Source organism: Aotus nancymaae, unplaced genomic scaffold (genome assembly GCF_030222135.1).
Source record: "Aotus nancymaae isolate 86718 unplaced genomic scaffold, 86718_ANA_hifiasm-v0.15.2.pri h1tg000001l, whole genome shotgun sequence".
Lineage (NCBI taxonomy): Eukaryota > Metazoa > Chordata > Mammalia > Primates > Aotidae > Aotus > Aotus nancymaae.
The window spans coordinates 12,727,213-12,753,508 of NW_026988412.1; the positions used below are offsets into that span (position 1 = coordinate 12,727,213).

A 26,296-nucleotide genomic window follows, 5' to 3' on the forward strand; every position below is an offset into this window, starting at 1 on the left:
GTGTCTCTTCCTGACCCCTCTCTTGCTTCATCCAAGTAGCCACTGAGTCCTGTTTGTCCTCCTCTCTCCACAGCTACATCCATGTCTGTGCCTCCTCAGCCTGGCCCTCCTTGTCTCTCCATCCATACTCTGCCCCTGCCATCCATGTACCAGACAGTGGCAGGCTGGTCTTTCTACAGCAAACTGGACTAGGGCCCTTCCCTACCCAGAGCTCTCACAGCTAAAGTTGGAGTTAAGCCTCACATGGTTCTGCTTGGCATTCAGAACTCTTTCCCCCTCAGCACTGTTTCATCCAGAGCACTCACAGTGCAGGGAAGGGCAGGGCAGGAGCCCCCTTCCTCAAATGTGGGTTTGGTGCACAACTGGATATGAGATGGTGATTTCCCTAAGAAGAAACAGGGCTGAGGTGGGGGGATTTCCTGGGTTCAGAGTTAGAGCTCCAGAATGCAAGCTTCCTTTGAGACACCAAATGGAGGGGTCCAGCTGGCAGCTGGCTCCTGGTCTGGAGCTTCAGGGAGAGGTCTCAGCTCAGAGCCATATTCAAGAGCCAGCCTCCTGCAGGGAATGCCCAGAGCTGCCACAGCCTCAGATCTGCCCCTCTGCATGCTCCAGATCTTTTGCCAAGTGGCATTTGGGTCTTCATGTCATCTCCCATGCCTGGGAGTAAAGGTGAGGTGCAGGGACTTGAGCATGTGTACTCTGGTGCCATCGGGGAGAATGTGTCAAGTAGAGAAGAGGCAGCTTGCAAAGAGGGAGACTCAGAGGAGAGTCAAGGACATGTGAGCAGGCCAGCCTGGGAGCAGGAAAAGAGATGAGTGAGCAGAGGCACGTGCTGGGGCAGGGGAGCAGGTGGGAGAATTGGAGAATGAGGGCGCTAGAGAGGTGGGGATGGGATGTGGATGAGAGGCTGCCTGGCTGTCCAGGCTCAGAAATCAATTACATCCTCCTGCAAGGGCCAGCTTACCTGGTGGCCCCAAAGCCCTCGCTCTGTGTGTGGGGCCAGAGGGCCCAGAGCACTGATGACTCAATTGAGCAGGACTGAGGCAGACTCGAGTGAGTGCTGGGCTGGACTCCTGGCAGTGGGGAGCAGCGGCCACCCTGCCTACTGCATCCACTTTCCAGCTGGCTGCCTCTCTGAACGGATGCAATATTGGGTGCCTTGTGAAACATGCTCCTAGTGCACCTGCTGCACCTCTGGGACTGCCCTGGGCTCTCCAGAGGGGTTGCTGTGGAGGCTGGGCCTAGATTTTGAGCCCTGCCTCTCATACTTGGTTCCCCTCCCCAAGAGGCCAGCTTCTTGAGTACCCTGGAAGCCAGTCTATCCCCATGGTACAGCTGAGTTTGTTCCACAGCCTTTCATGGTGTATCTATTTGGACTGACTACTCATTTCACAGAGAGGGGTGTGTCTTGCCCCAGCTCATCTAGCACATCTAAAGCAACTGTGGGGTCAGAATCTGCAGCTCCCAGCCCCCAGCCCCTAGCCCTGCAACATTAGGGGAGGCTGGACCCCACATCTCTGAAGTCCTACCGGGCTGGTGTGAGTGGGCTCCCGAGTCCAGGGCTGCTCTGCAGGCTGTGGGGCTCATGCTCCAGCTCCAGGCCCACTTGATATGCTCAGGCTGCTCACCTTTGGGCCTGTCCTGCCTCTCAGGTATTCAGCTGACCCCAAGGGCCTCTCCCTCATCTTGACCACCAGCTATGGACTCTGACTTAGAGGTTCCCAGAACCTTAGACCATTTGGCTCAACTCCTCCCATTTCTCAGCTGGGGAAACTGGGACCAAATAGGGGAAGCAACTTTCTCATGGACCCCTAGCAAGTGAGAGGCAGAACCTGGTCTAGGAGCCTCTTTCTGACAGAGGTCATCCTTGACCTCTGAGCCTTCTTTCATGTCTCATTAACTTCCCCATAAGGAGACCACCCTGTGGAGGCTGGAAATGGTGCGGTCAAGGGAGATGTGTGCCCATGACTGTGCCTGTGCTTGTACTTGTGAGTGCATAGAGGGGCGGGGATAAGGGGTGGGAATAAACGGCAGCATGCTAGGGGCTGGAATGCACTCCAGCTCACCCCCAAAAAAAGGCACGAGGGAGCCCTGCCCAGCACAGCACATGCTTAGGCTTTCCAATCTGCTGAATGCCTGTGAGGCTGGCTGGGCTAAAAGGACAAAGGACAGACCTTTCCCCCACAGATGGCAAGCATAGTCCAGGATAGGTGGAAGCTTCTGCAGCACGTTTGGGGGTCACATTCCAGCCCATGGGCTGACAATTGAGCAGAGAAGCCGTCTCTAGGGGTCAGTCATGGTCCAATGACTCTGATGAGGACGGGTGAAACCCTGTCTCTAATAAAAATACAAAAATGTTAGCCAGGTGTGGTGGCAGGTGCCTGTAATCTCAGCTACTCAGGATGGGATGCTGAGGCAGGATAATCACTTGAACCCAGGAGGCAGAGGTTGCAGTGAGCTGAGATCATGCCACTGCACTCCAGCCTGGGTGATGAGAGCGAGACTCTGTCTCAGAAAAAAGATAGGATGCTGGAGGGTGGGGGAATCTGCTGCTGATCTGTGTCTGTATCCCTGGCTTTATGGGGTGTATACCTCCCCAGTATCCCCAGGACAGGAGCTTGTAAGTGCTGTAAAACCTGAGGCCACTGCAAAACTGTATAAGTCAGACTAGCAAAGGTGATACAATTTAATAGGTTTTTATAACAGTTTCATGAGTATTTCTATAAAAAAAGGAAAAGAGCTATCTAATTATCTACTGAGAATAATATAATCTTGGTACAAAACTGGAACAAGGATGTATAAGGAAAGTTCATGATAGAACAGTCTGAATGATGGGTCTTTGTCACAGGTAGAGGGCACAGGGCAGTGCTTAGTGATGGCCTCTGGAGCCAGACAATCTGGATTTGTATTTCTGCTGCCACTACTTACCTTCCCTGTGACCTTAGGGAAAATGACTTGCCTTCAGTGCACCTTAACTTCCTCATATATAAAGGGGAAATAACCTTTACAATAAGCCTTCTAGGATGAAATGAAATACTTCAAGGAGAGTAACTTAACAATATCAAAAACATAGAAAACCAAATAGAAGTTAGCTGCTAACTTTTATGAACATGAATTCCAAATTTTATATAAAATGATACCACGCTTGAATACAGGAATGTACACACACACAAATAATGCATCATGGAGAATTAGATTTTATTACAATAATGCAAGGGCAGAGTCAACAGATAATGCACTATTAAGAAGCTAGCATCCTTATTTTGTTTTGTTTTTTGTTTTTGTTTTTGTTTTTGTTTTTGTTTTGAGACAGGGTCTCTCTGTCACGCAGGCTAGAGTGCAGTGTCAAGATCTTGGCTCACTGTGACCTCCTCCTTTCCGGCTGAAGCAAGTCTCCCCACAAGCTTTCCAAAGTGCTGGGATAACAGGTGTGCACCACCACACCTGGCCCTATTTTCCTTAGTATATAGCAATTATCACACTTAGTGGCAAAAATTTTAGAAGGAATTTTCATCAAAGTTAGGACATAGACAAGGGTAGCTTCTATCACTGTCTCTATTGAACATGGCACTGGAGGTCCTAGGCAATGTCTTCAGCTGATACGTATGAAGTTGCCATTTTTGTTATGAGATGCTCAACATCAGAAATGTATGTGAGTCAACCTATAATAGAAATCTGCCGGGTGAGATGGATCATTCCTGTAATCCCAGCACTTTGGGAGGCTCAGGTGGGTGGATCACCTGAGGTTAGAAGTTGGAGACCAGCCTGGCCAACATGGTGAAACCCCATCTCTACTAAAAATACAAAATTTAGCTCTGTGTGATGGCGCATGCCTATAATCCCAGCTACCTGGGAGGCTGAGGCAGAAGAATCGCTTGAACCCAGGAGGTGGAGGTTTTAGTGTGTAGAGATCATGCCACTGGAATCCAGCCTGGGCAACAGAGTGACACTCTGTCAAGAAACAAAGAAACAAATCTACAGGTGTGGTGGCTCACACCTATACTCCCAGCACTTTGTGAGGTCGAGGCAGGAGAATCGCTAGAACCTGGGAGGTGGAAGTTGCAGTGTGTGGAGACCGTGCTACTGCACTCCAGCCTGGGTGACAGAGTGAAACTCTGAAAAAAAGAAAGGAAAAGAAAGAGAAAGAGAGAGAGAGGAAGGAGGGTGGGAGGGAGGAAGGAAAGGAGGGTGGGAAATCAACCAGGCACAGTGGCTCACATCTGTACTCCTAGGACTTTGGGAGGCCTAAGTGAACAGATGACCTGAGGTCAAGAGTTGGAGACAAGCCTGGCCAAAATGGTGAAACCCTGTCTCTAATAACAAACATACAAAAATTAGCCAGACATGGTAGTGGGCTTCTGTAATCCCACCTACTCAGGAGGCTGAGGCAGGAGAATCTCTTGAACCCAGGAGGTGGAGGTTGCAGTGAGCCAAGATTGTGCCCCTGCACTTCAGCCTGGGTGACCAAGTGAGACTCTGTCTCAAAAAATAAATAAATAAAAATAGAAAGAAACATATGAAGAAAATAAAAATTTTAAATTGGAAAGAAAACTACTTATATTTGTAGACCTTATGACTGTCTATGCAGAAAATCCAGAAGAATATACAGATACATTATTTGGACTAGTAACAGTTTGCAGGTTTTTTGAATTCAAGATCAAGTTTAAAAAAACTATTAGCATTCCTGTACATCAGAAATAACAAATTAGAAAATGCAATAGAAAAAGAGATTCTATTCCCAATAGCAACAAAACCCTGAGAATATATCTAGCAAAATGTCACAGACCTTTCACGAAGAGTATGGCTATAGCTGGAATGCATCTCCCAAAATTCCTGTTAAAACTTAATTGCCAGGATGACAGTATTAAGAAGTGGGGCCTTTCAGAAGTGAGTAAGTCATTAGGGTGAGCCCTCATGCATGAGATTAGTGCCTTATAAAGGGCTTGAGGTGGTGGCAAATCTGTTCCTTCTGCCTCAAGAAAACATAGCATTTGTCTGCTCCAGAGGAACCAGCATTCAAGGGACCTTCTTGGAAGCAGAGACCAGGCCCTCACTAGACACTACCTGCTGGAGACTTGATCTGCTTCCCAACCTCCAGAACTGAGAGAATAACTTCTGTTGTTTGTAAATTACCCAGTCTCAGGTGTTTTGCACTACAAAAAGACAAAGACAAATATAAAAATTACCCATGGACTTAAAAGAAGAATGAAAATATATGCCATATATATTATGAATGGTAGGACTTGATGCTATAAACATATTACTTCTTGCTGAATTAATCTATAAATTCAAGCAATTCCCAGACAAATCCCTATAGAGTTGTTTTTGGAACTCGACAGGATGATCTGAAAATTCATGTAGTCATTGAGGGGCCAAGAATAGTGTAGCTGGCTGGGCTCGGTGGCTCAGAACTTTGGGAGGCCAAGGTGGGCCATCACCTGAGGTCAGCAGTTTGAGACCAGCCTGACCAATGTGGTGAAATCCCATCTCTACAAAAAATACAAAAATTAGCCGGGTGTAGTGGCGTGTGCCTGTAGTCCCTGCTACCTGAAAGGCTGAGGCAGGAGAATTGCTCAAACCCAGTAGGTGGAGGGGGTAGTGAGCCTGGCATGGTGGCTCAGCACACCTGTAATCCAAGCACTTTGAGAGGCTGAGAACGGGTGGATCACGAGGTGAGGAGATCGAGACCATCCTGGCCAACAGGGTGAAAACTTGTTGCCACTAAAATACAAAAAAATTGGCCAGGTGTGATGGCACACGCCTGTAGTCAGAGCTACTTGGGAGGCTGAGGCAGGAGAATCGCTTGAACCCAGGTGGCGGATGATGCTGTGAGCCAAGATCCTGCCAATGCACTACAGCCTGGGTGACAGAGCAAGACTTCGTCTCAAAAAAAAAAACAGTGTAGCAGACACTGTTGGTGCCATCCCCATGGCCCTCAGCATTGCCAGCCACATACATGATGCCAGGGGCTGATGCCTTTGAGAGCACCCTCAGTGTATTCATCATGCCTTTTCATTTCCTGTATTTCCTGATGTCCTGACAGCTGAGGACTTGCTGATCCTGGAGAGTCTGCTCCACCCAGGGCAAGCCAGTTACTAGAGGCAGTAAAGGACTCACCTGCAAGTGCACCTTCCATCTGCAAACCAGCCAATCCAAAGCCCATACCCCCAACCACCTCCTTCATTGGGTTCTTACACTGGGCCGCTGTCCATCTGCTTTCATCACCCCAGGGCCATGAACCAGACAACTAGGGACAACCCTATGCCCCAGAGATGAGCGAAATTATTCAAACTATTCCTAGCTAATCCTGTGCCTGCTTACCCTACCTTGCCTTGCCTTTCCGTTGGATGCCATAAATAAAGCTCTTGCCCATGTTTTCCCCTGGCTCCTTTGACTTCTTGACTGACCCTGGTGCCTCCCCATGTATCCCTGCATAGCATGCCATGGCACTTGTTTCTAGGGACCTCAGTATGAAAAACTCCTTCCTTAGGGACAGTCATTTCCATATCTGTGTGTCTTAGTATATCTGATTAAAGTAAATCTTGTGTCCATTTTAAAACATCCATGAGGAATGGGAGTTGGTGGATAAATACGGCAGCTTCCCCTCCCCTCAGCTGCAGTATCTTTGAAGGGCCTAGTGAGATTGAGCCCCAGTTACTCTTTGTGGCAACCTGCTTATAAACACACCATCTGTTGGCTTTCTTCCCTATCTCACTTCCCACCCTCTTACCTGTGCTTCTTGGAAGCACCTTCTTAACAAATGCTTGTACCTGAATTCTTGACTCAGGCTCTGCTTCTAGTAGAACTTAAATGAAGATATTTTCAAAGAATAAGAATGGCATAGAGGTCGGTGGGTAATGGAAGGTTGAAGATTTGTGTGCGTACTATGATGGCAAAGGAATTAGGACAGGGAAATGTTCAGGGATGCACAAATCAGCCACTGGAAGAGAAGAGGAACCCAGCAAAAGATCCATGACATGGAAACTTCAAATGAGACAGAAGTTGCCTTGTAGATTATTGGGGAAAGGGCGGAATATTCTACAAATGATGTTTGCACAATTGATTATCCATATGCAAAGTAAATACAACTAGATCATTCACATCATAACAAAAATAAACGCCAGTTGATTAAAGATCTAGTTGTGAAAGGCAAAACTGAAAGCAGGCTGGGCGCGGTGGCTCACGCCTGTAATCCTAGCACTTTGGGAGGCTGAGGCAGGCAGATCACGTGGTCAGGAGTTGAGAACGGCCTGGCCAATATGGTGAAACCCCACCTCTACTAAAAATTAAAAAATTAGCCAGGCATAGTGGTGCATGCCTGTAGTCCCAGCTACTCGGGAGGGTGAGGTGGGACAATCTCTTGAAGCCAGGAGCGGAGGTTGCAGTGAGCCAAGATCATGCCACTGCACTGCAGCCTGGGTGACAAAGTGTGACTCTGTCTAAAAAAAACAAAACCTTGAAAGCATTTAGATGGAAACGTAGGGGGATATCATTATGATTGGGGCAGTGTCTTAGATTGGGCTACTCTAACAAACTAAGACCAAGCCTGGGTGGCTTAAACAACAAACACTGATTTCTCCCAGTTCTGGAGGCTAGATGGCCAAGATCAGGGTGTCAGCATGGTTGGTTCTTGGGGAGGGCCCACCTCCTGGTTCACAGGGGGCCATCTTCTGGTATCCTCACATGGCAGAGAGCAAGAAAGACAGGAAGCAACTCTCTTGTATCCCCTGGCTTTTTTTTTTCCCCCAAGGTTGTGTCTCACTCTGCTGCCCAGGTCGGAGTGCAGTGGTGCGAACCCGGCTCACTACAACCTCCGCCTCCCGGGTTCAAGCAGTTCTCCTTCCTCAGCTCCTGAGTAGCTGGGATTACAGGCACCTGCCACCATGCCTGGCTAATTTTTGTATTTTAGTAGAGACAGGGTTTCATCATGTTGGCCAGGTTGATCTCGAATTCCTGATCTCCTGATCTGCCTGCCTCGGCCTCCCAAAGTGCTGGGATTACAGGCGTGAGCCACCTCGCCCAGCCTGATTTTTTTTTTTTTTTAAAGTTTACTTTAAGTTCCTGGATACAAGTATAGAACATGTAGCTTTGTTACATGGGGGATATGTGTGCCATGGTGGTTTGCTGCACCTATCAACCCGTCATCTAGGTTTTAAGTCCTGTATGCATTAGCTATTTTCCTAATGATTTTTTTTTTTTTTTTTTTTTGAGACGGAGTTTCGCTCTTGTTACCCAGGCTGGAGTGCAATGGCGCGATCTCGGCTCACCGCAACCTCCGCTTCCTGGGTTCAGGCAATTCTCCTGCCTCAGCCTCCTGAGTAGCTGGGATTACAGGCACGCGCTACCATGCCCAGCTAATTTTTTTTTTTTTTTTTGAGACGGAGTTTCGCTCGTTACCCAGGCTGGAGTGCAATGGCGCGATCTCAGCTCACCGCAACCTCCGCCTCCTGGGTTCAGGCAATTCTCCTGCCTCAGCCTCCTGAGTAGCTGGGATTACAGGCACGTGCCACCATGCCCAGCTAATTTTTTGTATTAGTAGAGACGGGGTTTCACTATGTTGACCAGGATGGTCTCGATCTCTTGACCTCGTGACCCACCCGCCTCGGCCTCCCAAAGTGCTGGGATTACAGGCTTGATAATTTTTTGTATTTTTAGTAGAGACGGGGTTTCACTGTGTTGACCAGGATGGTCTCGATCTCTTGACCTCGTGATCCACCCGCCTCAGCCTCCCAAAGTGCTGGGATTACAGGCGTGAGCCACCGCGCCTGGCCTTTCCTAATGATTTTTAAAAACTTCTCTGAATACTGGCAGTTGGTTCAAGCCCACCAGATTTGGGTCCTGAGTGAGGCTGGGGGCAGGCCTGTACCTTTATTTTTAAACTTATTTAATTTTCATTTTTTAGAGCGATAGGGTCTTGTTCTGTCACCAAGGCTGGAGTGCAAGTGGCATGATCATAGCTCACTACAGACTTGAACTGCTGGGCTCAAGTGAGCCTTCTGCTTCAGCTTCCAAAGCATTGGGATTACAGGTGGGAGCCACTGTTCCTGGTCCTAAGCCTGTACCTTTCATCCTGTGGACTGTGGACACCAGCCACTCACTCCCGGGTGCTGGGATGGGGTTTAATTTCCAGTGACTGGCCCAAAGCCTTCCCATAGGAAGATCTCAAGGGAGGCAGTTGAAGGAGCAGCATGCAACTTGCCTCCCCGCATTTGTTCACACAGATGGGGGTGGGGGTTTGAGGAGGTGGCGGGGGGTTGTGTGGATCAGCTTCATCACAGCTGTCTGGTTTCCTATGGGATGTCACCACATAACGGTCAGGCAAGAAGATGACTGAATTTATCTGCTTGGAATCATTGCTTCGTTGTTGCTTCCCACCGCTGGCATTGGATGAAAGGCTGGGCCACAGGAGGCTGGATGGACTTTGTTTTGGCCAGGTAAGCAGAATGAAAGTAAGGTAGAAAGTAAGCAGTGAAGCTATGCTCACCTGAGCGGGGAGGGGGTCACGAACCTCGCTGGCCTGCCCCAGCTCTGCCTTTGGCCCTGTGGCTACAAAGCTGCCCTACCAGGAGCAGCCCCCACTGGCAGCTCTGGCCCTGGGGATTTGTGAGTGTTTGGTGGGGGCAGAGTGTGGAGAGGCCAAGTCCACACTGCATCTAACGCTAGTGCAGCTCAGGATTCGGCTTCCCCCAGCCCCTTCTTCTCAGGGTCTCAGCTCAGGCCCTCAAGGCCGCAGGAAGATGGGCTCTCCTCACCCCTTAGGTCCCCTGTCCTTCTTTACCCCCGACTTGGGACACAGCTTCACCTAATCCAGCCACAAGGAGAAAAGAGGGCAAATCACTCAGGGACGGAGGCAGCTGAGCCCCGCTCTGCCCGGACAAGGCACCCTGTGCATCTCCCACGGCTTTCCACATCTACCTGGGACTCGACGAAAGGGCCAGAGGGCCAAGGGTGACACGAGAGTCTCCAGCACCACCTTCCAGAGCCCCCAGGGAATCTCTCGCTCTGTGGGGGTGGAAGACTGGCTCCCCTGGGGATGTGCGTGTGTGCTCCCCAGGGCCCCTTGGAGGTCAGGGTCCTCTCCATTCAGGACAGCAAGGAAAGAATGGCCTGCAGTGAGGCCCTAGGGTTGGGGGCTAAAGCAGTACAGGTATGGGAAACGGGGTGCTGGGGTGGTTAGAGGGAACCGGTAGGGAAGACTTGGAGTCTTGCATGTGCCTAGGGGAGCTGCGGTGGGGAGGCAGCAGGGGACCTCTTCTGCAGGATGGGGTTTTCTGAGGCCGCGATCCCCGAGGGTTCCTTGCTTTAGGGTCGCCTCCTATAATTGCGGTGGTGGGGGGATCGAGTGAGCAGGGCGCAGTGAGGCGGCCGTGGCACGGTCGGAGCCTCGTGTTTAACGGCTCTACCCGTGGGACCAGACCCCTGAAGCTCCCCAGCCAGCAGGGCCAGGGCTTGCCTCGGGAATCTGAGTGCTCCCCAGGGCCCGGAGCATTCGGGGGCGCCGAATGCCAGTGTCTGAGCTCCAGCCCCAGTGCGGGAGACCAGCCCGGTGCACCCGGGTCCGGGTGCACCCGCCCGCCCTGACTACTGTCCCAGTGGGACCAGGGGGCCAGGGCCTCGTGCACGCCAGGCTCCGACGTATGTTTGTATTCCATCTCTTCCCGCTGCGTTGTGTCGCCGGGAAGCCTTTCCCGCCCCAGTAATCCAGAGAGGGTGAGGCGGAGTGAGTGGTTGGGGGGGCGTGTCCCGCAGGCTCAGGTGAGTGCGCATGCGCTCGGTAGAGGTGGCCCTGCGCGCTTGCCGTACGCCGCTCTCGGGACGCGCCCAGCGGCTACTCCGGTGTGGCTCGGCGCGGGCTCGCTGAGGCGCTCTGCGGCGCGGGCGGAGCGGGCTGTAGCAACCCCGAGCTCTGGCCAGGTAAGCTGCGGGACCCAGGATGCCTGACTTGCTGGTGGCAGCCTGCGGCCACGCGGGGCGCCTCAGGGACCGGGACGAGTGGGGCACGCGCGTAGGTGGCTGCCCTTATGCTGGGAGCGCTGCCCTCTGCACTCCACGGGGTGCCGGACGGCTGTTGCTGGGATCTGGGGGCGTAGCCCGGCGGCTCCACTCCTCTCCTACGGCCACTTCCTCCTCCCAAGACCCACAGGCGGGTGCAGCGGAGACAAGGCGGTGGCTGTCGCCTCCCGCGCGGGGGTGGGGGCACTGCAGCGACGGGCTACTTGGCTGCGGCTACAGGCGCTGTCTAGTGGGGGGTGAGGGTGGGGGGTAGTGGTGCAGGAGGGAGGGCACCTGCTCGGGTCCCACCAGGCTGGCCAGGCCGCTGGTGCGTTCCGTGGCCGGACAACCCGAGCCCGGATCTTGCCCCATTTCCCTTTCCTTTCATAGTAAGGCCCAGAGGGAAAACCTTCTCAATTAAAAATCCGACACCCTGTCGCCCCTCGGCCTCAGGCGCCGCCTTGGGTGCGTGCGGCTGGGCGCGGGCTCGCCGAGGAGCCCGGCTTCGCAGCCGAGCGGGCGGTGTTGGCGCGGGGACGGCAGCGCGTTGAAGCAGCCCCTCGCCCTGGCCAGGAAAGCTGGAGGGCCCGGGCTGCCTGACTCGCCGGCGGTGGCAACCTGGGGCCTCCAGCGGGGCTGCAGGCACGCGGATGCGTGGGGGGCGGCCGGAGGTTGCGGCCCCAGTGCTTCCGAGCGCTGCCCTGTGGACTGGGCTGAGCTGCGGGGAGGCTGTTGCTGGGATCTGGGTTTCAGCCCAGCGGCCCCATTCCTCTCCTACCGGCTACTTCTCTCTCCCACGACCAGTGGGTGGGTGCAGCGGGCACTAGGCGGCAGCTCTCGCATCCCCGGGTTGGGTCGGGGGGTCTTGCAGCCAGTGGCCACCAGGCGCCGGCTAGAGGCGCTGTCTGGAGGTGGAGGGGCACTGGGGTCCCGCCACCGGACTGGGCGGGCCACTAGTGCATTCCCCCGCCCTCGCTTAGCGCTGGCATCAAGTCCCGGTGCCAGGTGGCAACTGGGTTGGGGTCACCTCTGGGTTAGCTGTCCCCAGAGATCCCGAGCCCGGATCTTTGCCCCCTTCCCTTTCCCTTTATAATAAGGCCCAGAGGGAAAAACTCAAAGACCCCATACCCCATTGCCCCTGGGTTGCAGGCGCCGGGCTGGGGACACGGCAGGAACCTGTCCCTGGGCCAGGCCCCTTCCCCAAGGCAGGCACTGCCTGGCAAGGCTGCTGGTGGTATATCTGTCCGCAGATGGTGAAGGAGAACATTGAGGACAGTTCCCCCCACTCTTGGCTGTGCCGAGCCCATCTGGAGGGTTTCTGGTTCTAATCAGAAGTGGAACAGTTTCAGTGCAGCTTATGGGTTCATGTTAGTGATGAACTTGGGTGGAGATGGTGACACAGCTTGTTCTCTCCTCCTAGGCTCTTAGTGCATCCAGGATCCTGAGCTGCCAGGGGCCTGGCCACTCCCGCCCAGAGCCCTGCCTTGGCTGAGCAGTCACTGCTGCATGTCCCAGGCTGCCGGCCTGCCTGTTGTCTGCAGTGCACAGGTATGCATGTCTGTGCATATGTACACGCACCACACACACCATGGCCACCTCACACACCACACATATACCCCATACACAGCACACACAACACACGTAGCATACCCACCTCACTCTACATACATACCATGTCCACCTCACATACACCACACGCGTACCCCATACACACCACACACAGCACACATATCATACCCACCTCACACACCAGGCACACTTAACCCATATACACCACACCTCACGTATGTACCGTGACCACCTTACGCAACCCACACACTTAACCCATCTACACCACACACACAGCACACACATATCATACCTACCTCACACACACCCGAGGCACCGCACACATATCATACCCATGCCACACACCACATATCTGCCATGCCCACCTCAGACATACCACACATTTAACTCATGTACATCACACATCACACACATATGATATGCACCTCACACACACCATACATGTATCTTACCCACCTCACACACATAGCCCATACACACCACACACAACACGCGTATCATACCCACCTCACACACCACAAACCACATATACACCATGCCCACCTCACACACAGCACACACTTAACCCATGTACACCACACATACACCACACATATACTTCATATACACCATGCACTCTCCACACATACTACACACCACACATACCCCCTACACACCACACACCTTATTCACACACACCACAATACCACACACACCACATAATACCATACATACACACCATAAACATTTTGTATACACCCACACACCCCATACATGCCACACACCTCACACGCTTCATAAATACCACACACAGCACACCATACCACACATACGTATTACATCACCCATACAACGCACCACCTTCCACACAGACAACTTACACTACACAGATACCACACACATCACACAATATCGTATACACCACACACATCTTTTACACACCACACACACCCCATATACACCACACACACACCATGCACACAAAACATACACACTCAACCCTTCCACACATCACACTACACACATACCATACATACATCACAGACACCACATACCACACACCATATACAGTACACTGCACACACTCACCACACCCTCAGGGACGCCCTGCCACCACACACACACACACCACACACACTACACACTTTCTACCCATACCACATACACATCTCATGCACACACCACACAGCCCTTGCCACACAAGCTACTCATTGAATGAAATGGAATGATTTAGTTTTTCCAAAATTTATACTGCCCATCTGCGAGGCCACAGCTATCCTAACCAGCACATCCCCTGGTCCTGCCCTCCCTTGGGTCAGTGCTGCCTCCCGTGTTTCTGGTGTCTCTGGCTGTGTCCTGGGGCGTGCCCACATCCTGATCACCTGGGAGGCTGGTCCCTCTCCCCCTGTGGCCACCTTCCTGGAAGAGACTGGCCGGTTTGCCACCTCTCACGACGACCAGAGTGGCGGCTGGTGTGGGAAATCCTGCTTCCTCCCCTCGGTGTCTGCCCTTCCCCATGGGTTGTTTTGTTTCGGTGCTGACGTCTCCCCAGCTAGAGGAGGAGACCCTCAAAGGTGCACAGGTGGGTTTGATTATAATGCTGGTGAATAATAAAATGCGATTTGGTAAAAGACTCAACATCTTTAATAAAGTAAACATCTTTAATAAAGTAAAATGTGCAAGCCCCCTCTGCTCCCACCTCTTTCCTCCCATCCCCAGAGGATATGGCTGACAAAGCTTTTGGGGGGCTCCCCATTTCTGTGTGCCTTTGTGTCCACGTGTGGGTTGGGGAGTGTGTGTGTATTCTCTAGCCATCTTGACGAAGCTGGAACTGGGATCTACACACGTGCGCTGACTGTAGCTGACTTGACATTTTCCCTCCAAAACAGGCCTTTAAGATCCCTCACTGTAGTGCGCGTTGCCCTGCCTCTTTAAAAACGCCGTCGACTTGCAGCACACAAAGTCTGCCGTCCTTTATTTAACCATTCTTTATTTATGAGTACTTGGGTCGTTTTCAGTTTTTCAAAAGATTGCTGCAGTGAAAATCCTCAGCTGTCGTTTCTCATTGCTGTGGGAGAACATGGTCGGAGGCGCCATGAGGGTGGAGTGGCCTCGTGCATGGCCAGGCTTTGTGAGGTTCTGACTCTGTCCTTCCCAATGAGTGTTCCTCCCACAGTGGCTGCCTCCAGGAGATGATGACTACGAGAGTGTCTGCCACGGCCCACTGGAAGTGTGAGAGTGTGAGGAGTGGCATGTTGGACCACAGGGCGAGGCCGGGCCCTGTCCCCCATGGCCAGGAGTGAAGACATGGATCCGCCCATAGAGGACTGTGTGCCCAAGGGCCTGGAACTGGCCGCCCTACGGCCAGAGAGCCCCATGCCCGAGGAGTAGGAGTGCCAAAACCACTACCCTGATGGGGACTCCAACTCTAAGTAAACAATACCTCCGAGGAGGAAGACTACGATGAAGGCCTCCCCGAGAAGGAAGAGGGCATCACCTGCTACATCTGCTACTGCCCCGAGGACGACAGCTACCTGGAGGGCATGGCTGCAACGGGGATGAGTATCTGGTCCATGGCACTCACCCCGTGGACACCAACACATGCCAGGGGCATCCACACAACATGCCTCTTAATTGGACCAGTGAAGAGCTCTGCTCCCATTAGAACTGCAAGGCACCCAGCCCCTCCCACCACCTTGCTTCAGCATCTGTGGGGGCTGTACCAGGAGGTCCCTTCCTCTCAGGCCCCTCTGCTCCCTTCTCTGGGACAGGAGAGGAGTGGCTAGACTCGGCGGGCCTGCACCCCCACAGCCACTGTGCTGAGGGCAGCCAGAACTACCCGGACAGCCACCTGCCCATCCTGGAGAACGAGCCCTCTGCCCTGGAGGTCCATGAACAGGAAGAAGATGGCCACTACTGTCCCAGCAAAGAGGGCTACCAGGACTGCTACCCCACAGAGGCCAATGGGAACACCGGCGCCTCCCACTACCACCTGAGGCATGGGGACAGGGACGTGGAGGACCAGGAGGAGAACATTGACCCGATTGTGGCAAAGATCAAGAGGAACCTGAGTGTGACCAGCATCACCAGTGCCAGTGAGGCCAGCATGGGCCCGAGCCTGGATCTGGGGACTCTGCAGAGGCCTGCCTGCCCCGGAAAGCCAGCTGCAGCCCCAGCAGGCACGAAGCGAAACCCAAGTCACTGAACCTCCCTCCTGAGGCCAAGCACCGTGAAGACCCCCAGAGAGGCTTCAAGCCCAAGACTAGGACCTCAGAGGAGAGGCCGAAGTGTCCCCACAGGCAGGTAGAACTCTCCTGTCCCAGAGAAGGGAGCAGAGGGGCCTGGGAGCAAGGGACCTGGCTCTGCATCTCTTCTTACAGAGGTGCTGATCCATCATGAGAGCGCCACCCACCTGACCCAATTACCTCCCAAGGGCCTCACCTCCTAACACCATTACATTGGAGGATTTCAACATGTAAATTTTGAAGGGACACATTCAGTCCATAGTACATAGAAAGTAATTTCTGAAAGTACTGAAAGTGGCTGGGTGTGGTGGTTCACACCTGTAATCCCAACACTTTGGGAGGCTAAAGCAGGAGGATTGTTTGAGCCCAGGACTTCCAGACCAGCCAGGGTAACATAACAATACCCTGTATCTCTCTCTCTCTCTCTCTCTCTCTCTCTCTCTATATATATATATATATATATATATATATAAAAATATATATACACACACACACACACACACACACACACGTGTATCCGCTGCATGCCTGTAGTCCTGGCTACTCAGGAGGCTAAGGAGAGAGGATCACTGGAGGCCAGGAATTTGAGGCTGCAGTGAGTTGTGATTCAGCCACTGCACTCCTGCCTGGGCAGCAAAGTGAGACTCTGTCTCCAAAGCAAAAAATATTAAAAGCATAAGCTCAAAAGAAAAATGGTGGTAGATTCGATTTCGCCTAAGTATTTAGACTTGTATTCAACCAAACATACTGCAAACAAAATTTAAAAAGAAACTGTAGATCAGGAGCAGGTATTTGTAATTCATATAATCAACAAAGGATACATATGTAGAATATTTAAGGAATTCTTATAAACTAATATTTTTAAAAGTCGGCCAACCAAAAGAAAAGTGGGCAAACAATATGAACACGTAATTCATAGTAAAGTTAACTTGGCCAGGCACAGTGGTTCATGCCTGTGATTCCCGCACTTTGGTAGGCCAAGGTGGGCAGATCACCTCAAGTCGTCAGGAGTTTGAAACAAGCCTGGCCACCATGGTGAAACCTCGTCTCTATTAAAAACAAAAATTAGCCGGCCATGATGGCTCGTGCCTGTAGTCCCAGGTACTCAAGATACTGAGCCGTGCGAATCGTTTGAACCCAGGAGGCGGAGGTTGTGGTGAGCTGAGATTGTGCCACCATGTACCAGCCTGGGAAGCAGAGCAAGATTCCATTTCGGAAAAAAAAAAGAAAGGAAACTTGAGTGATCTGATCTGCAAACATAGCAAGAGGTTTAGCATCAATAGGAATGAGGGAATTGGACATAGAAATGACAAGGAGAGGTCGGGCGCAGTGGCTCTTGCCAGTAATCCTAGCACTTTGGGAGGTTAAGGCAGGTGGATCACGAGGTTAAGAGATGGACACCATCCTGGCCAACATGGTGAAACCCTGTCTCTAGTAAAAATACAAAAATTAGCCGGTTATGGTGGTGCGTGCCTGTAATCCCAGCTACTCGGGAGGCTGAGGCAGAAGAATCGCTTGAACTAGGGAGTCAGAGGTTGCAGTGAGCAAGGTGGTGCCGTTGCACTGCAGCCTGAGACAGAGCGAGACTCTGCTCTGTCAAAAAAAAAAAAAGTTAACCAAAAAAAGTAAGTTTTGAATAATATGTACAAGTCATGTGTCATATATAACAAATAGGAAATACACATATTAGCTAACATTTAGAAATATGTTTAAAGACATCCACGTAAGTAGCAGAACTATAAAATGTTGCACAGGAGTGATGAACTCTAAATTCAGAGGAGTGGGTACCTCTAGGGACTGGTAGCAGAATAAGCCTGTCAGGGGAGGTTCTAGGGGCTTTATTTAATATATAAGTTTGCTTTAGTTCATGAAACAAGAAAAAGTCTGAAGCAAGTATCACTACATATGAGTATGTTCTGATATCCCCACAGAGTGGTACCCAGGCGTTTGGCATATGGGCTCCTACAGATTTACGTATGTTTGAAATATTTATTTATTCTTGAGACTGAGTCTTGCTCTGTCACCCTTGACTCACTGCGGCCTCCACCTCCGGAGTTCAAGCGATTCTCCCACCTTAGCCTCCGGAGTAGCCGGGTTGACAGGCACATGCAACCATGCCGGGGTAATTTTTGTGTTTTTAGTAGAGACAGGGGTTTCACCATGTTGACCAGACTCATCTTGAACTCCTGACCTCAAGTGATCCACCTGTCTCAGCCTCCCAAAGTGATGGGGTTATAGGCGTGAGCCACTGCATCTGCCCTGGAATATTTGATAATATATTATATTTTGTTTTAAGGAGTGCCTTTTGGTGAGTGTGCCCAGGAGGATGGCTGTGGAGATGTGCAGGTACCCTCCCTGCTGTACCCCCAGCCCCATGTCTGGTCTAGCCAGGCCTCAGCTGCAGGCTGAGCAGTTGTCCACAGGCCAGACAGGCTGACGTCCTGGCCTGGGCTCTGCCCACGACTGCCGCGTGCCCTTTTTGCAGTTGCTTGGCAGTGGGTGAGCCCAATTTGCTCCACCAGCTGAGGCCCAGGCTGCAATGGTGCTGGCCACAGAGGACAGAGGTAGTGGCCTGGGACCTGCCGCAATTCACAGCAGGAGGCAGAGCCCGATTTCCCAGTCTGCAGAGTGAGAAGGTGGATCTCATGATCTCCAAGGATTCATCCAGCTCTGTTTTCCTTGGCCCAGGGTTTGTCCCGATGCCTGTGGCTGATGCCCTGGGCTCCAGTCTCTCTAAGCAAGGGAGCAAAGCTGAGCAGAAGTCGGCCTCCACATCCCTGGCTTTTCACCCCCATCCTGAGCTTCCCCTCTCTGGCTTCCCCATCAGTTCTGGTGCCCCTTGAGGAGGGGCTTCCCAGAGGAAGAGTTGGCCAAAAGGGGCCTTGATGTGTGATGTGGAAGGCGGAAGGAAAGGCAGCCGTGGCCGTCCGCAGTGTCACTGGCCAGGTCTAGGTCTGTGCTGCCTGTGCACAGCAAGTCCATGATTGTGACATGGGTTTTTCAAAAGAAAAAAGATGGATTCACAAGGCAGCCAGAGGAGGAGGCAGGAGAACAGCTCTCAAATCCACCTCCTCAGCAGTAAGGCTGGGGGTTATTTCTAGGTTAGGGAAGTGTGATGCTCTAAGATGTGGAGGGAGGTGATTGGCAGTGGGGAAAAATGAAGTAATAGGTTCATTTTGTGCAGAGCAGGCCTGGCACGGTGGCTCATGCCTGTAATCCCAGCACTTTGGGAGGCAGAGGCAGGCGGAGGCAGGTGTGTCACACAGGAGATCGAGACCATCCTAACATAGTGAAACCCCATTTCTACTAAAAATACAAAAAATTAGCCAGGTGTGGTGGCATCCCAGCTACTCTGGAGGCTGAGGCAGGAGAAATGCTTGAACCTGGGAGGCAGAGGTTGCAGTGAGCCAGGGGTGCACTACTGCACTCCAGCCTGGGCAACAGAGCCAGACTGTGTCTCAAAAACAAGTGTTCAGAGGAAGGCAGTCCAAGGCTCTTGTCAGTTTCCCGGTACTTCCTTAGCCATGTAGCTTTTGTTCTTGTGGTTACAATGTGGCTGCTGTTTTTCCAGGCCTTGGATTGCCTTCCTGGGAGGGAAAGGGAAGGTTCAAAGGCCGAGTCTGTCTCTTTGTAGCTGAAAACCATAGATTTCTCAAAAGTTTTAAGATTATATTTCAATTTTTATCTTTCAGCTGCAAATAAGTTGTGTCATTATTCTCAATTGCAGGAGTGTTTAACTGGGAATGTTCCTTCCTCTCTGCTAGCTCGGTTTTCAAATTTATGAATGGGTACTGAATTTTATCAATTGCTTTTTCCTTTGTTGATTGAGCATTTTTTTTCTTATCTTTTTATGTTGATAAGGTAGCTTACAGTGATTGGCTTTTGAATGTTAACTAACATTGCGTTTCTGGAATTCAATCAACTTGGTTGTGATGTATGATCAACCCCATTTTATATGTGGTTGAAATGGGTTTGTTCATAGTTCATTTGGTAGTTTTGTACTTACATGTTCACAAGAGGAAGTGGAGTGTAAGTTGCCTTTCTGGTGATGTCCTGTTTGGTTTCAATATGAAATATTAAGGCTATGCTGGTTAAACAATTTGGAAACTGTTTCTTCTCCTATTTCTGGCAGTTTATGTAAGATGTGTGCTATTTCTTCCTTTAGCATTTGGAAAGAATTCACTTAATAGGCCATGTGAGACTAGTTTTCTTTATAAGGTTTTTAATTACAGGTTCAATTACACATATATGACTATTCATTTTGCTAAGCCGTGTTTGCTGAATGAATTTGTTCATTTTATCTCAAATTTCAGAGTTGTTCTAATATTTATTTATTTATTTATTTTTGAGATGGAGTCTCATTCAGTCGTCAAGCTGGAGTGCAGTGGTACAATCTCGGCTCACTGCAACCTCCACCTCCCAGGTTCCAGCGATTCTCCTGCCTCAGCCTCCCGCCGAGTAGCTGGGACTACAGGTGCACATCACCACACCCAGCTAATTTTCTGTGTTTTTAGTAGAGACGGGGTTTCACCATGTTGGCCAGGATGGTCTCAATCTCCGGACCTCGTGATCTGCCCACATAGGCCTCCCAAAGTGTTGGGATTACAGGCATGAGCCACTGTGCCTGGCCTCATTTATCCTTTTAATATTGATAAGGTCTGCAGTTAGAATTTGTGTCTCGTCTTGTTTTTTTGAGACGGAGTCTCACTCTATCATCTGGGCTGGAGTGCAATGGTGAGATCTTGGCTCGCTGCAACCTCAGCCTCCTGGTTCAAGCAATTCTCCTGCCTCAGCCTCCCCAGTAGCTGGGGCTACAGGCACCTGCAGCCACACCTAGCATGAGCCACCTCGCCTGATCCTACTTCTTTTTGAGAAACAGTCGGTCTGTCACTAGGCGCCAGGCTGGAGTGCAGTGGCGCCATCTCTGCTCACTGCCAACCTCCGCCTCCTGGGTCCAAGCAGTTCTCCTGCCTCAGCCTCCTGAGTAGCTGGAACTACAAGCATGCGCCACTACACCCAGCTAATTTTTTTATTTTAATAGAGACAGGGTTTCACTATGTTGGCCAGGATGGTCTCGATCTCTTGACCTTGTGATCTGCCCGCCTTGGTCTCCCAAAGTGCTTGGATTACAGGCGTGAGCCATTGCGCTGGCCTTTTTGTTAATTTTTTAAACCCATTTAATGGATTCCCCACAGTGCTGGGATTGGCCTCCAGAAGTGCTGGATTACAGGCGGGGCATTTGGGGCCCCACGCCTTTTGGGGCTCCAGCCCTGGTTCCGGACACCAACTCATGGACCGGTCCGGGTGCACCTGCCCGCTCTGCTGACTGTCCCAGTGCCAGGGCCAGGGGGCACAGGGCCTCCCACACACTCTGCGCTGTCACAGCTTTATCTTCCCTCTCTTCCCACTGCTCTTTGTTTTTGGGAAGCTTTTCCCACTCCAATGATCAAAGAGGTGAATGAGCGCCTCTGGTGAGGGGAAGAAGCGGGGACAGGGCGATGGGTCAGGGGTCGCAGGTGAGTGCGTGTGCGCCCAGTAGCGGAGGCCCTGGGGGCTTGCCACGCTGCACTTTAGCTTGGGGGCTCCTTAGCAGTTGCTGGGCCTTTATTAGTTGCAGTGTGTGGCTCTGCGGGGGTTCGTCAGGAGCTAGGCTTTCCAGACTGAGCGAGCGGCGGCGGGCGTCTTAGGCAGAACACTGGAACAGCCCCATGCCCTGTCCAGGTAAGCTGGGGGGCCCGGGCTGTCTGACTGACTGTCTCTACCCACGGGGTAGACACATGCGTACCCAGACAAGACGGGGGTAGCATGGAACCTGCGGCCAGAGTGCTCCGAGCCTTGCCCTCTGGACTCGATGGGGCCGCGGGGCTGCGGGGCGGCCATTGCTGGGATCTGGGGGTGCAGCCTGGCGGCCCCTTCCCCCTCCCATGACCGGCAGGTGGATGCAGCGGGGACCAGGAGGCGGCTCTCACATCCCGGGGGGGGGGGCACTGCAGCAAAAGGCCACCAGGCGCCAGCAAGAGGCACTGTCTGGGGGTTCCCAGGCGCCCTCTCACGTCTCGCCAGACTGGCTGGGCAGTCGGTGCATTCCGTGGCCTCGCTTGGCGCTGGCATGAAGTTCTGGTGCTTGGCGGCAACTGGATTGGGGTCGCCTATGGATTTACTGCCCCCGGGGGACTCGAGCCCGGATCTTCACCCCCTTCCCTTTCCCTTTATAACAAGGCCCAGAGGGAAAAACTTCTCAAACACCCCGTTGCTCCTGGTCTGCAGGCTCTGGGTTGGGGGCTCGGCGCGGACCTGCCCCAAGGCCGCGCCCCTAACCCACATCAGGAACTGCCTGGCAAGGCTGCTGGTGGAAGTCTGGCTGCAGATGGTGAAGGAGAACGTTGAGGCCCTGGTCCCCAAGCAGGACTCTACGGACCGGGCAGTTGGGCCTCGGTGTGCCCAGGCCTGGGTGTACTTTTTTCCTGGCCCGATGTGGAGGGAGGATGAGGGTGAGGACACCTGCGATGGGTCTGCCCAGCGGGACCCCAGTGAAGAGCAGAGCCATAGAGGAGGAGCCAGTGTTAACTTAGTATTTACTGGAAGGAGGAAGGCTTATTTTTTCAGATCCGTTTAGATAAGGCTTGGCAGGGACCAGACGTAAATCTTGGTTGTCAGCTCCTAAATGGGCATGCAGAGGGTCAAGCACCCCAAACTCCATATCAGGTGTCTGGCACTTTTTTTTTGGGCGGGGGAGGAGGGAGCTAAACTGCCTTTGGCCTCTTCAACCTCCTTTGCCTCTTTTTGTTGTTCCTTTTTTTTTTTTTCTTTTTCTATTTTCTGACCTCTTTGAGAAAAGTCAGAGGTTTTAGAAGTTAGGACCTGAGAGCTTTGCAGGTTGAAGCGGGACAGGTTTTCGACTTGGTAGGTGCTGGGAGCCTGCAGGTGGCTTTTTCTCAGGCCTCTGGGTCAGGGTCTCTCCATTGTGATGAGGCAGGGGTTTCTCCTCCCAGGAGGTGTGGCCACTACGTGGGAGACAGAATCTGTGTTTCCAAGTCTGAAGCGTCCAGGACACCCTTCCCTCTGCACTCACTCCTAGGTGACCTTGGGGGCTGCCTTTCCCTGCAACCTGGGCTGGAGAGGGTCTCCTGAACTTAGGATCTCTTGGGCAGGAGAGCTGGGGTGACATGGACATGGAACCTGCTGGGGCTCTGAGCAGTGTCCAGGGCGTGAATGGATAAAGCTGGACTTGTGACTGTGTGCCGGCAGCCCTCCCTTGGTGGGTGCTAGCAGCACTGGCAGGGGGGCCCTTGGAGTGGGCTCCATGGCTAGGCTGGGACTGGGTGATGGCACTAGTGATGGGGCACCGAGTCTTCCCTCTCATTCGTTAGGAAGGGAGGTCTGTGCCTCTCCCCACTGTCCAGCTCCTGGGCTCCTGGGCTGGGAGAAGCTACAGGCTGAGTTCCATGGGGTGTGAGTGTTGGTGAGCGTTAGAGGTGGGGTGAACGGGATGCTGGAAAGAGGTTAAGCTCTTCCTTCCATCTCCCCCCAGCCCCTGGCATCCACCATTCTACTGTCTGTCTGTATGGTTTTTTGAGACAGAGTCTCGCTCTTGTTGCCCAGGCTGGAGTGCAATGGTGCGATCTCAGCTCACGGCAATCTCCAGCTTCCGGGTTTAAGTGATTCTCCTGCCTCAGCCTCCCGAGTAGCTGGGATTGCAGGTGCCTGCCACCACAATGGGCTATTTTTTTCTATTTTTAGTAGAGATGGGGTTTCACTATGTTGGTCAGGCTAGTCTCAAACTCCTGACCTCAAGTCGATCTACCCGCCTCGGCCTCCCAAAGTGTTGGGATTACAGGCGTGAGCCACCGCGCCCAGCCTCTACTTTCTGTCTCTGTGAGTTTGACAACTCTAGGTGCCACATCTGAGTGGAATCATATAGTCATTTTTTGTTTTGCAACTGGCTTTCTTTTGCTTTGCATGATGTCTTCAAGCTCCACCTGTGTTGTAGCATGCATCAGAATTTCCTTCCTTCTTAGGGCTGATTACTGTCCCCGTTGTATGGATAGAGGATTTTTTTTTTTTGCTGTTCATCCCTCAGACATCGAGAATATCTCACATAGTATAAACAATCAAAGAAGCCTGTGAGGACTTCATCTTGGCTGCTCTTGCTGTCTGCACCTCCACCCTTTGTGAGAGTTGGGTGGACAGCCTGAAGCTACCTGCTTATCCTGCATGGAGCAGATCGGCCAGGTGCTGGGCACAGAGGATGCAAACTGGAGCAGGAGCCAGTTCCTGTCCTCAAAGTGCGGCAGTGACATGCCATGTTAGTGCCAGCCTTTCTGGGGCTTTGTAAAGTGAAGAAAGGAGCCTATATCCATCCTGAAGGCTTTGTGACCACAGGCCTTCTAATGGAAGCTTCTGTGTTCCCAGAGTTAGGTGAGAGCTCTTGGAAGGATCTCTTTTACCCCAGGTCTGCTAAGAATGGAAAGCCCCTTTGTGTGACTGTGACTGTGACTGCAGTAGCTGGTGCGATCATCTGGTCATTTACACCAGAGCCTGGGAGTTCGTGGCCTGCCAGGCTCACCTTTCATACTGAGATGCCAATAAATACTATCCAAAGTTGATACCCAGAAAGAGTTTAAAAAATAGAGAGGTGGAAAATAGCCACCAGTAGAATTAAAATCAGAAATAATGACAAGCTTGGCCAGTGGAGTTGATAAGTCCAGATTGGGGAATGTGATGTTTCATTATAAGCTCTTTCAGCATTTGCTTACTTTGGTGTAAGTGAAAAATTGTCTCATTTTTTCTAGGGCCATGTATAGCAAAGGACTCACCATCTCTCAGACATACGGGTCAGTTTTCCAGTGTGTCTGACACTCATTCATATGTCCTCATTCATAAAGAAGAAGGAGTTCATGTCCTTCACAGGAACATGGATGGAGCTGGAGGCCATTATCCTTAGCAAACTAACATAGGAATACAAACCAAATTCTGCATGTTCTCATGTAAAAGAGGGAGCTAAATGATAACACATGGACACAAAGAGGACAACAGTAGGCACTGAGGCCTAGCTGAGGGTGAAGGGTTGGAGGAGGGAGAGGAACAGAAAAATGTAACTGTTGGGTACTAGGCTTAGTACTCGGGTTAAGAAATAACCCGTACAATAAACCCTCATGACAAAAATTTACCTATATAACAAACCTGCACATGTACCCCTGAACCTCAAATAAATTTTTTTAAAAAAATTTTATTTTTTTAAGAAAAGAAAAAAATACATTACATCCATCATTGAAGAGTGAATGGTGAATCATTTACTTTGGACTTTTATTACTGATTCCATTCAAACCTAGAAATGCATCTCAGTTCTGTCCTGGACATTCACTGTCTTTATCCCTACTAATAGCTGCCTGTATTTCCAATGCAGACTAGTTTAAACCAGGAGGCCAAAGGCAATGGCAGCTCTAAATGATTGAAACGGGTGATTTGAGAGTCTAGTAGCCTGCTGAAAGAGGGAGTGTATATTGTTTCAAGGAAGGTTTTTGTTCGTGTAAGTTTTCAGAGATTATTTTAAACTAGTTATTTAGAAAGTTTTCAGGACCACTTACTAGATACCACTTTGTATCAAATGCAGAAGGAGTAAAGGGATTTTTTTTTTTTTTCAAAAGGAAAGAGTGAAAGAAAAAAGGGCTCTAGAATCAGATCTGTGTTTCTGTCCTGCTCACTAACCCTTAAGACCCTCAACAGGTTACTGAATACTTTCTGAGCTCAAATTTTCCTCATTTATCAAGTGAAGGTGATAGCAACTTCACTGTCTTGTTGTGACAACTAGATCAAAAAGAGTAAGTACTCAAAATAGGTTAGAGTTTTTCTCTTTTCTTTCCTACTGCACACTGATCCACCAGCCAAACGTTAAGTTCTTTTTAATAACTGTTCTCAGTGTGAAATGTAAAAGATGCTGAGGAGGACATTCACCATGGCTCCGCCTAGGCATCAATGAACCAAACCTAAGGATAAAGTGAGTTAAATGCCAACCTTCTAAAAGGGGTTGCAAACCATTGAGTCCAGTCCCTGCCCTGGGCTGGCCAAGAGGAGATACATTTCTGTACTATCCCTAAAGGTCTCTGCAGTCCCCTCCCCAGCGTGTGAAAGAATTGAGAGAAGTGGGGGATTCACAGGAAGTAAGAGTTTCAACCTGATGAGCAAGAGTTCATGACAAAGTTGCCTTCTCCTCTGTAAAGCCAGGTGATGGGAGTCCCTTATAAGGTTGGGGGTGCCTGGGAAAAGGAAAGGTAGGATCTCATTCCTGAATGGTCATCTCGCAAAGCACGCAGGATTACTCAACTGCCCCAGAGCATAGTTGAGGAGGAGGAGAAAAGACAGGAGAGAGCAAGGACCAGTGGTGGAGATCTGTGCACACCCACACTTGGGAGTGCAGTTTCCTGGGTGATGTCACAGAAAGGAGCCAGTTTTGGGTTATCTTGTGAAGTCTCCACTGAAGATGGCTGGTAACAGGCATGAAGAGCTCTAAG

At 51.2% G+C, this 26,296-nt stretch overlaps 1 long non-coding RNA gene and 1 pseudogene across 1 annotated transcript in view; one reads left to right on the forward strand and one right to left on the reverse strand.

Moving 5' to 3' along the window:
- Window positions 1-523: 523 nt before the first annotated feature.
- Window positions 524-6,445, reverse strand: LOC105732892 (uncharacterized; annotated as a pseudogene).
- Window positions 6,446-10,849: 4,404 nt separating this feature from the next.
- Window positions 10,850-26,296, forward strand: part of LOC105732813 (uncharacterized) — a 679,090-nt gene continuing 663,643 nt past the window's right edge. The window contains exons 1-2 of the long non-coding RNA XR_010343589.1: window positions 10,850-10,914; window positions 12,413-12,540. This is a non-coding gene — a long non-coding RNA (uncharacterized LOC105732813). The remainder of the gene's footprint in view (window positions 10,915-12,412; window positions 12,541-26,296) is intronic.